Source organism: Arachis ipaensis, chromosome B3 (assembly GCF_059453495.1).
Source record: "Arachis ipaensis isolate K30076 ecotype BB chromosome B3, ASM5945349v1, whole genome shotgun sequence".
In the NCBI taxonomy this organism is placed as follows: domain Eukaryota; kingdom Viridiplantae; phylum Streptophyta; class Magnoliopsida; order Fabales; family Fabaceae; genus Arachis; species Arachis ipaensis.
The window spans coordinates 16634374-16644915 of NC_142438.1; the positions used below are offsets into that span (position 1 = coordinate 16634374).

Genomic DNA, 10542 nt, shown 5'->3' on the forward strand with positions numbered 1-10542 from the left:
AAATACGGGATAATTAGATAGAAATACAACAACAACAATAACAACAACAACAATAAAGTCTTATCCCATTAGATAGGGTTAACTACATGAATCAAACGATGTCATTGAACCCTATTATGTATTATGTCTATAGAGAGACCGTTTACATATAGATCTCGTTTGACCACCTCATGGATGGTCTTCTTAGGTCTTCCTCTGTCTTTCATCCCTTATCCATCTTCCATCTCATCCACCCTCCTGACTGGGTGTTCTGTCGGTCTTCTTCTCACATGTCCAAACCACCTAAGACGCGATTCTACCATCTTTTCCACAATGGGTGCTACTCCAACTATCTCCCTTATATCGTCGTTCCTTATTTCATCCAATCGCGTATGACCACTCATCCATCTCAACATCTTCATCTCTGTCACACTTAACTTATGTTCGTGCCCCCTTTGGCCGCCCAACACTCCGTACCATAAAGTATAGCCGGTCTTATAGCAGTGCGATAGAATTTACCTTTAAGTTTTAAAGGCACTTTTTTGTCACGTATAAATCCAGATGCACTCCGCCATTTTGACCAACCTGCTTGGATCTTATGATTTACATCATGTTCAATCTCTCCATTATCCTGTATGATGCACCTAAGATACTTAAAACTTTTAACCTTTCGTAAGATGTTTTCTCCAATTTTCATCTCTATATTAGGGTTTTCCCTTCTCAAACTGAACTTACATTCCATATATTCCGTCTTGCTACGGTTTATGCACAGACCATACACTTTTAGAACTTCTCTCCATAAGTCCAACTTCTTATTTAGGTCTTCCCTTGAGTCTCCCATAAAGACGATATCATCGGCAAAAAGCATGCACCACGGCATAGGCTCTTGGATGTGCTCTTTGAGTACTTTCAAAACGAATGTGAAAAAGTATGGACTTAAGGATGATACCTGGTGTAATCCTATACCAATAGAAAATTTCTCTGTCACACCACCTTGAGTCTTCACACTAGTTGTGGCCCCATCATACATGTCTTTAATTGCACGAATATATGTGATCCTTATTCTGTTCTTTTCTAAGACCTTCCATAAGACCTCCCTTGGCACCCTATCGTACGCCTTTTCCAAATCAATAAACACCATATGTAGGTCCCTTTTATTAATACGATACCTCTCCATCATCCTTCTTAATAGATATATCGCTTCAATGGTGGATCTGTCTGGCATAAATCTAAATTGGTTCTCTATTACTTGTGTCTCTTTTCTCAACCTCCATTCTATCACCCTTTTCCATAATTTCATGGTATGGCTCATGAGCTTGATCCCTCTATAGTTTTTGCAACTTTGTATATCCCCCTTATTCTTGTAGATAGGTACCAAGGTGCTCTTTCTCCACTCATCAAGCATCTTCTTTGACCTTAAAATCTCATTAAAAAGCTTGGTTAACCAATTGATGCTTTTTTCTCCAAGGCCCTTCCAAATCTCAATCGGGATATTATCAAGTCCTACCGCCCTACCATTTTTTATCTGTTTTAGAGCCTCTTTTACCTCGAAGTTTCGAATCCTTCAATAGTAGCTAGTCAAAGTTTTGATCTTCTTTCCTTGTGCATAACCGACTAAAGCTCGGAAGAGTCTTATGTTCTTCATTAAATAACTCGTAGAAATAGCTCTTTCACTTTTCATTAATCTTCTCCTCTTGAGCCAGTACCTCTCAATCCTTATCCTTTATGCACTTAACCTGATTCAAATCTCTCGTTCTTTTTTCATGGCTCTTTGCGATTCTATATATATATTTTTCTCCTTCTTTCCTGCCCAAAGACTGGTAGAGACCCTCATATGCTCTTGTTCTTGACATATATTATATCTTGAGGCACTAAATTAATATTTATATTTTTTTAGGATAAATTACTGAAATAAAATAATTAGACTTTAAATTTATCATATTACAACTTTTTCAAACAACATACATGTTTGTAATTTTTTTACTCTATGTAAATTGTTACAAGGTGTGGTGGCTTTTAACTTGAACGTAATCCGCTACAAGATAGCACGGATTACATGAAAAAACATAGATAGTAACGGTTTCTAAAGAATTTGAAACATGCATAATTGCTGAGTATAGCAATTTATGAAAAAATATTAGGTAGCTTATGAAAGGTTCCAGAGGATAGTTGAAACTAGAATCAATAAAGAAAACAGAAAAAGAGAGAGTTGAGAAGAGAGAGAGCAGAGCCTAGAATTGAGATCTGCATCTGAATTGTGTTGCTGTGTTTTCTAGAATGAATGATAATGGAGTACATGATAGAGTACATAGGGTATATATGCACAATTGTAAGTGTAACAGCTCAGTATTCTAAAATCATATTAGAGTATAACTAACTAACAGATTAGAGTAACTTCTACACACTTCTACATACTTCCTTCACGATCCTATCTCTTTTATTTTCTATCTTCAAAACTCTCTTCTGCTTCAAACGAGGATGACATGTTGCTAGAAACACTGCATCATAAGCTTTTCTTTGAGATTGAGAAAAGAAGTTGAAGGAAGGGTGGTGCACGAAATTGTGATGTCCAGGCTCAAACAATCCTTGGCAACGTGAGCAACTTGGTACGCGTAATCATGATTACACTTTAATTATGTAAAATTCATGGCTCTTTCTTTCCCTGGCAGTGGCGCCAAGAACATGGTGCCAATACCATGGTTCACAACTTCGATACAACTAACCAGCAAGTGCACTGGGTCGTCCAAGTAATACCTTACGTGAGTAAGGGTCGAATCTCACGGAGATTGTTGGTATGAAGCAAGCTATGGTCACCTTGCAAATCTCAGTTAGGCGGATATAAATTGATAATGGTGTTTTCGAATAATAATTAATAAAATAGGGATAGAGGTACTTATGTAAATCATTGATAGGAATTTCAGATAAGCGAATGGAGATGCTTTTCGTTCCTCTGAACCTCTGCTTTCCTGCTATCTTCATCCAATCAGTCTTACTCCTTTCCATGGCTGGCTTTATGCAAGGGCATCACCGTTGTCAGTGGCCACATCCCCTCCTCTCAGTGAAAAATATGCTCACATGCTCTGTCACAGCACGGCTAATCATCTGTCGGTTCTCAATCATGCTGGAATAGGATTCACCCTCCTTTTGCGTCTGTCACTAACGCCCAGCACTCGCGAGTTTGAAGATCGTCACAGTCATCCAATCATTGAATCCTACTCAGAATACCACAGACAAGGTTTAGACCTTCCGGATTCTCTTGAATGCCGCCATCATTCTAGCTTACGCCACGAAGATTCTGGTTAGGAGATCTAAGAGATATTCATTCTAGCTTATTTCATGTAGAACGGAAGTGTTTGTCAGGCACGTGTTCATAGGGGAGAATGGTGATGAGCGTCACACATAATCATCACCTTCATCACGTTCTTGGGTGCGAATGGATATCTTAGAAGCGAAATAAGATGAATTGAATGGAAAACAGTAGTACTTTGCATTAATCTTTGAGGAACAGCAGAGCTCCACACCTTAATCTATGGAGTGTAGAAACTCTACCGTATGAAAATACATAAGTGAAGGTCCAGGCATGGCCGAGATGGCCAGCCCCCAAAACGTGATCACAGGATCAAAATACAACCCAGGATCGTATACAACTGATCAAAGATATCTAATACAATAGTAAAAGGTCCTATTTATAATAAACTAGTCACTAGGGTTTACATGAGTAAGTAATTGATGCATAAATCCACTTCCGGGGCCCACTTGGTGTGTGCTTGGGCTGGGCTTGAGTGTTGCACGTGTAGAGGTCCTTCTTGGAGTTGAACGCCAACTTTTGTGCCAGTTTGGGCGTTCAACTCTGGTTTTGGCTCCTTTTCTGGCGCTGGACGCCAGATTTGGGTAGAAAGCTGGCGTTGAACGGCAATTTACGTCGTCTATTATTGGCCAAAGTATGTACTATTATATATTGCTGGAAAGCCCTGGATGTCTACTTTCCAACGCAATTGGAAGCGCGCCATTTCGAGTTCTGTAGCTCCAGAAAATCCACTTTGAGTGCAGGGAGGTCAGAATCCAACAGCATCAGCAGTCCTTTTTCAACCTCTGAATGTGATTTCTGCTCAAGTCCCTCAATTTCAGTCAGAAAATACCTGAAATCACAGAAAAACACACAAACTCATAGTAAAGTCCAGAAATGTGAATTTAACATAAAAACTAATGAAAACATCCCTAAAAGTAACTAGATCCTACTAAAAACATACTAAAAACAATGTCAAAAAGCGTATAAATTATCCGCTCATCACAACACCAAACTTAAATTGTTGCTTGTCCCCAAGAAACTGAAAATCAAATAGGATAAAAAGAAGAGAATATACTATAAATTCCAAACTATCAATGAAACATAGCTTCAATCATATGAGCGGGACTTATAGCTTTTTGCCTCTTGAATAGTTTTGGCATCTCACTCTATCCATTGAGGTTCAGAATGATTGGCATCTATAGGAACTCAGAGTTCAGATAGTGTTATTGATTCTCCTAGTTCAGTATGATTATTCTTGAACACAGCTTCTTTATGAGTCTTGGCTGTGACCCTAAGTACTTTGTTTTTCATTATTACCACCGGATACATAAATGCCACAGACATATAATTGGGTGAACCTTTTCAGATTGTGACTCAGCTTTGCTAAAGTCCCCAATTAGAGGTGTCCAGGGTTCTTAAGCATACTCTTTGTTTTTGCTTTGGACCTTGACTTTAACCGCTCAGTCTCAAGTTTTCACTTGACACCTACACGCCACAAGCACATGGTTAGGGACAGCTTGGTTTAGCCGCTTAGACCAGGATTTTATTCCTTTAGGCCCTCCTATCCACTGATGCTCAAAGCCTTGGGATCCTTTTTATTGCCCTTGCCTTTTGGTTTTAAGGGTTATTGGCTTTTTGCTCTTGCCTCTTGGTTTTAAGAGCTTTTGGCTTTTTCTGCTTGCTTTTTCTTTCTATTTATTTTTTTCGCCTATTTATTTATTTATTTATTTTTCTGCAAGCTTTGTTCTTTGCTGCTTTTTCTTGCTTCAAGAATCATTTTTATGATTTTTCAGATTATCAAATAACATGTCTCCTAGTCATCATTCTTTCAAGAGCCAACATATTTAACATTCTTAAACAACAACTTCAAAAGACATATGCACTGTTCAAGCATTCATTCAGAAAACAAGAAGCATTGTCACCACATCAATATAATTAAACTAAGTTCAAGGATAAATTTGAAACTCATGTACTTCTTGTTCTTTTGAATTAAAACATTTTTCATTTAAGAGAGGTGATGGATTCATAGGACATTCATAACTTTTAAGACATAGTTACTAACTACTAATGATCATGTAATGAAGACACAAACATGGATAAGCACACAAAAAACGAAAAACAGAAGAAATAAGAACAAGGAATGAGTCCACCTTAGTGATGGTGGCGTTTCCTTCTTGAGGAACCAATGATGTCCTTGAGCTCTTCTATGTCTCTTCCTTGTCTTTGTTGCTCCTCCCTCATTGCTTTTTGATCTTCTCTTATTTCATGAAGCATGATGGAGTGCTCTTGATGTTCCACCCTTAGTTGTCCCATATTGGAACTCAATTCTCCTAGGGAGGTGTTGAATTGCTCCCAATAATTTTGTGGAGGAAAGTGCATTTGAGGCATCTCCGGGATCTCATGGAAATGAGTTTCTTGCGCCTCTTGAGCTCCATGACTGGGCTCTCTTGCTTGCTCCATCTTTTTCTTAGTGATGGGCTTGTCCTCTTTAATGAGGATATCTCCCTCTATGTCAATCCCAGCCGAATTGCATAGGTGGCAAATGAGGTGAGGAAAGGCTAACCTTGCCATGGTGGAGGACTTGTCAGCCACCTTGTAGAGTTCTTGAGGTATAATCTCATGAACTTCCACCTCTTCTCCAATCATGATGCTATGGATCATGATGGCCCGGTCTATAGTAACTTCAGACCGGTTGCTAGTGGGAATGATTGAGCATTGAATGAACTCCAACCATCCTCTAGCTACAGGCTTGAGGTCCAATCTTCTTAGTTGAACCGGCTTGCCGTTGGAGTCAATCTTCCATTGAGCTCCTTCTACACATATGTCCATAAGGACTTGGTCCAACCTTTGATTAAAGTTGACCCTTCTAGTGTAGGGGCGTTCATCTCCTTGCATCATGGGCAAGTTAAACGCCAACCTCACATTCTCCGGACTAAAATCTAAGTATTTCCCCCGAACCATTGTAACATAGTTCTTTGGATCCGGGTTCTTACTTTGATCATGGTTCTTGGTGATCCATGCATTGGCATAGAACTCTTGAACCATTAGGATGCCGACTTGTTGGATGGGAGTTGTTAGAACTTCCCAACCTCTTCTTTGAATTTCATGTCGGATCTCCGGATACTCATTTCTTTTGAGTTTGAAAGGGACCTCGGGGATCACCTTCTTCTTGGCCACAACATCATAGAAGTGGTCTTGATGGGCTTTGGAGATGAACCTTTCCATCTCCCATGACTCGGATGTGGAAGCTTTTGTCTTCCCTTTCCCCTTTCTAGAGGATTCTCCGGTCTTAGGTGCCATCAATGGTAATGGAAAAACAAAAAGCTTATGCTTTTACCACACCAAACTTAGAATTTTGCTCGCCCTCGAGCAATAAAAGAAAGAATAGATGAAGAAGAAGAAGAAATGGAGTAGAGGGAGAGTGGGGAGTGTTTCGGCCAAGAAGGGTGTAGAGGGGTGTGTTGTGTGAATTTGATGAAGAATGGAGGGCTTTATATAGGGAAGGGAGGGGGGAAAGGTTTCGGCCATATGGGTGGGTTTGGGTGGGAAATTGGTTTTGAATTTTTGAAGGTAGGTGGAGTTTATGAGGTAAGTTGGGATCCTGTGGGGTCGACAGATCCTGAGTGGATCCTGTGGGGTCGACAAATCCTGAGTGGATCCAGTGGGGTCCACAGATCCTGAGGTGTTCAAGGATTTACATCCCTGCACCCATTAGGCATGTAAAAATGCCTTTGCACACAACTCTGGGCGTTCAACGCCCATTTGCTGCCATTTCTGGCGTTGAACACCAGAACTATGCCTTCTTGGCGTTCAGCACCTAGAAGCTGCCCATTTTGGGCGTTCAGCGCCAGAACCATGCTCTGTTCTGGCGCTGAACGCCAGACAGATGCTCCTCCAGGGTGTGATTTTTCTTCTGCTGTTTTTTATTCCGTTTTCAATTTTTATATTTATTTTGTGACTCCACATGATCATGAACCTACAAAGACATATAACTAAGAAAAATATAGTTAGATAAATAAAAATTGGGTTGCCTCCCAACAAGCACTTCTTTAATGTCAATAGCTTGACAGTGGGCTCTCATGGAGCCTCACAGATGTGCAGAGCTTTGTTGAGACTCTCCAACACCAAACTTAGAGTTTGGATATGGGAGTTCAACACCAAACTTAGAGTTTGGTTGTGGCTTCCCAACACCAAACTTAGAGTTTGACTGTGGGGGCTCTGGTTGACTCTGCTTTGAGAGAAGCTTTTTCTGCTTCCTCTCCATGGTTGCAGAGGGAGATCCTTGAGTTTTAAACACAAGGGGGTCCTCATTCCATTGAAGGACTATTTCACCTCTGTCAATATCAATCACAGCTCTTGCTGTGGCCAGGAAAGGTCTTCCTAGGATGATGGATTCATCCTCTTCCTTTCCAGTATCCAGGACTATGAAATCAGCAGGGATGTAAAGGCCCTCAACCTTTACTAACACGTCCTCTACTTGTCCATAAGCCTGTTTTCTGGAATTATCTGCCATCTCTAATGAGATTTTAGCAGTTTGCACCCTATAGATTCCCAGTTTCTCTATTACAGAGAGGAGCATGAGGTTTATTCCTGAACCAAGGTCACACAGAGCCTTAAAGATCATGGTGCCTATGGTACATGGTATTATGAACTTTCCAGGATCCTGTCTCTTCTGAGGCAATGTCAGTTGATCCAGATCACTTAGTTCATTGATGAACAAGGGAGGTTCAACTTCCCAAGTATCAATGCCAAATAATTTGGCATTCAGCTTCATGATTGCACCAAGAAACTTGGCACTTTGCTCTTCAGTAACATCCTCATTCTCTTCAGAAGAGGAATACTCATCAGAGCTCATGAAGGGCATAAGGAGGTTGAATGGAATCTCTATGGTCTCTAGATGAGCCTCAGAGTCCTTTGGTTCCTAAGAGGGAAGCTCCTTATTGATCACTGGACGTCCCAGGAGGTCTTCCTCCTTGGGATTCACGTCCTCCACTCCCCTTGTAGGTTCGGCCATGGTGCTTATGTCAATGGCCTTGCACTCTCCTTTTGGGTTCTCTTCTGTATTGCTTGGGAGAGTACTGGGAGGGATTTCAGTGATCCTTTTACTCAGCTGGCCCACTTGTGCTTCCAGATTTCTAATGGAAGATCTTATTTCATTCATGAAACTCACAGTGGCCTTAGATAGATCAGAGACTAGATTTACCAAATTAGAAGTATTTTGTTCAGAGTTCTCTGTCTGTTGCTGAGTGGATGATGGAAAAGGCTTGTTGTTGCTAAACCTGTTTCTTCCACCATTATTAAAGCCTTGTTGAGGCTTTTGATCCTTCCATGAGAAATTTGGATGATTTCTCCATGATGAGTTATAGGTGTTTCCATAAGGTTCACCTAAATAATTTACCTCTGCTATTGCAGGGTTCTCAGGATCATAAGCTTCTTCTTCATAAGAAGCCTCTTGAGTACTGTTGGACGCAGCTTGCATTCCATGCAGACTCTGAGAGATCATATTGACTTGTTGAGTCAATATTTTATTCTGAGCCAATATGGCATTCAGAGTATCAACTTCAAGAACTCCCTTCTTCATAGGCGTCCCATTGCCCACAGGATTCCTTTCAGAAGTGTACATGAACTGGTTATTAGCAACCATGTCAATGAGTTCTTGAGCTTCTGCAGGCGTTTTCTTTAGGTGAATGGATCCACCTGCAGAAGTGTCCAGTAACATCTTTGATAGCTCAGATAAACCATCATAGAATATATCCAGGATGGTCCATTCTGAAAGCATGTCAGAAGGACACTTTTTGGTCAACTGTTTGTATCTTTCCTAAGCTTCATAAAGGGATTCACCTTCTTTCTGTCTGAAGGTTTGAACATCAGCTCTAAGCTTGCTCAGCTTTTGAGGAGGAAAGTACTTGGCTAAGAAAGCCGTGACCAGCTTATCCCAAGAGTTCAGGCTGTCTTTGGGTTGAGAATCCAACCATAATCTAGCTCTGTCTCTTACAGCAAAAGGGAAAAGCATGAGCCTGTAGACTTCAGGATCTACTCCATTAGTCTTAACAGTATCACATATCTGCAAGAATTCAGTTAAGAACTGAAAAGGATCTTCAGATGGAAGTCCATGAAACTTGCAGTTCTACTGCATCAGAGAAACTAATTGAGGTTTCAGCTCAAAGTTGTTTGCTCCAATGGCAGGAATGGAGATGCTTCTTCGATGTAAATTGGAATTAGGTGCAGTAAAGTCACCAAGCATCTTCCTTACATTATTATTATTTTCGGCTGCCATCTCCTCTTCCTGTTCGAAAATTTCTGAAAGGTTATCTCTGGATTGTTGTAATTTAGCTTCTCTTAATTTTTTCTTCAGAGTCCTTTCAGGTTCCGGATCTGCTTCAACAAGAATATTCTTGTCCTTGCTCCTGCTCATATGACAAAGAAGAGGGCACAGAATAATAATAATAATAATAATAGAGATCCTTTATACCACAGTATAAGGATCTTTGTGTGAGTAGAAGAAGAGGGGGAGACAAAGAATGTAATATAATGGAAGAAACACAACTGTGAGGATGGCAGAGATGTGAGATGAGATGTTAGGATATGAATGAATAAATAGAATAAGATGGGAGAGAGAGAATTTTCGAAAATAATTTTTGAAAAAGAGTTAGTGATTTTTGAAAATGGTTTTTGAAAAATGTTAGTATTTTTTTTTCGAAAAAGTTTTAAAATAAAAAATAAAAATAATCAGTTAATAAAAAACGAAATTTTTGAAAAAGAGGAAAGATATTTTCGAAAATTAGAGAGAGAGAGAGTTAGTTAGGTAGTTTTGAAAAAGTTAAGAAACAAACAAAAAGTTAGTTAGTTAGTTGGAATAAATTTTGAAAAGATAAGAAGTTAGGAAGTTAGAAAAGATATTTTGAAATCATATTTTGAAAAAGATAAGATAAGAAGATATTTTTGAAAAGATATGATAGAAATTAGTTTTTGAAAAAAAAGATTTGATTTTTAAAATCTCAATTAATAACTTGATTCATAAGAAATCACAAGATATGATTCTAGAACTTAAAGTTTGAATCTTTCTTAACAAGCAAGTAACAAACTTCAGAAATTTGATATAAAAATAAGAAAAAGATTTTTGAAAAATATTTTTTGGAATTTTCGAAAATAACTGAGAAATTTGAAAAAGATTTGATTTTTGAAAAAAAGATTTTGAAAAAGATAAGATTTTCAAATTGAAAATTTGATTTGACTCATAAGAAACAAATTGATTTTAAAAATTTTTGAAAAAG

At 39.1% G+C, this 10542-nt stretch overlaps 1 non-coding gene across 1 annotated transcript; it reads left to right on the plus strand.

Annotated features, from left to right (window-relative positions):
• The first annotated feature begins 9041 nt into the window (after nt 1-9041).
• Nucleotides 9042-9149, plus strand: LOC148569923 (small nucleolar RNA R71). The gene has a single exon (XR_015908747.1). It is a non-coding gene; the product is annotated as a small nucleolar RNA R71 (small nucleolar RNA).
• The last annotated feature ends 1393 nt before the right edge of the window (nt 9150-10542 follow it).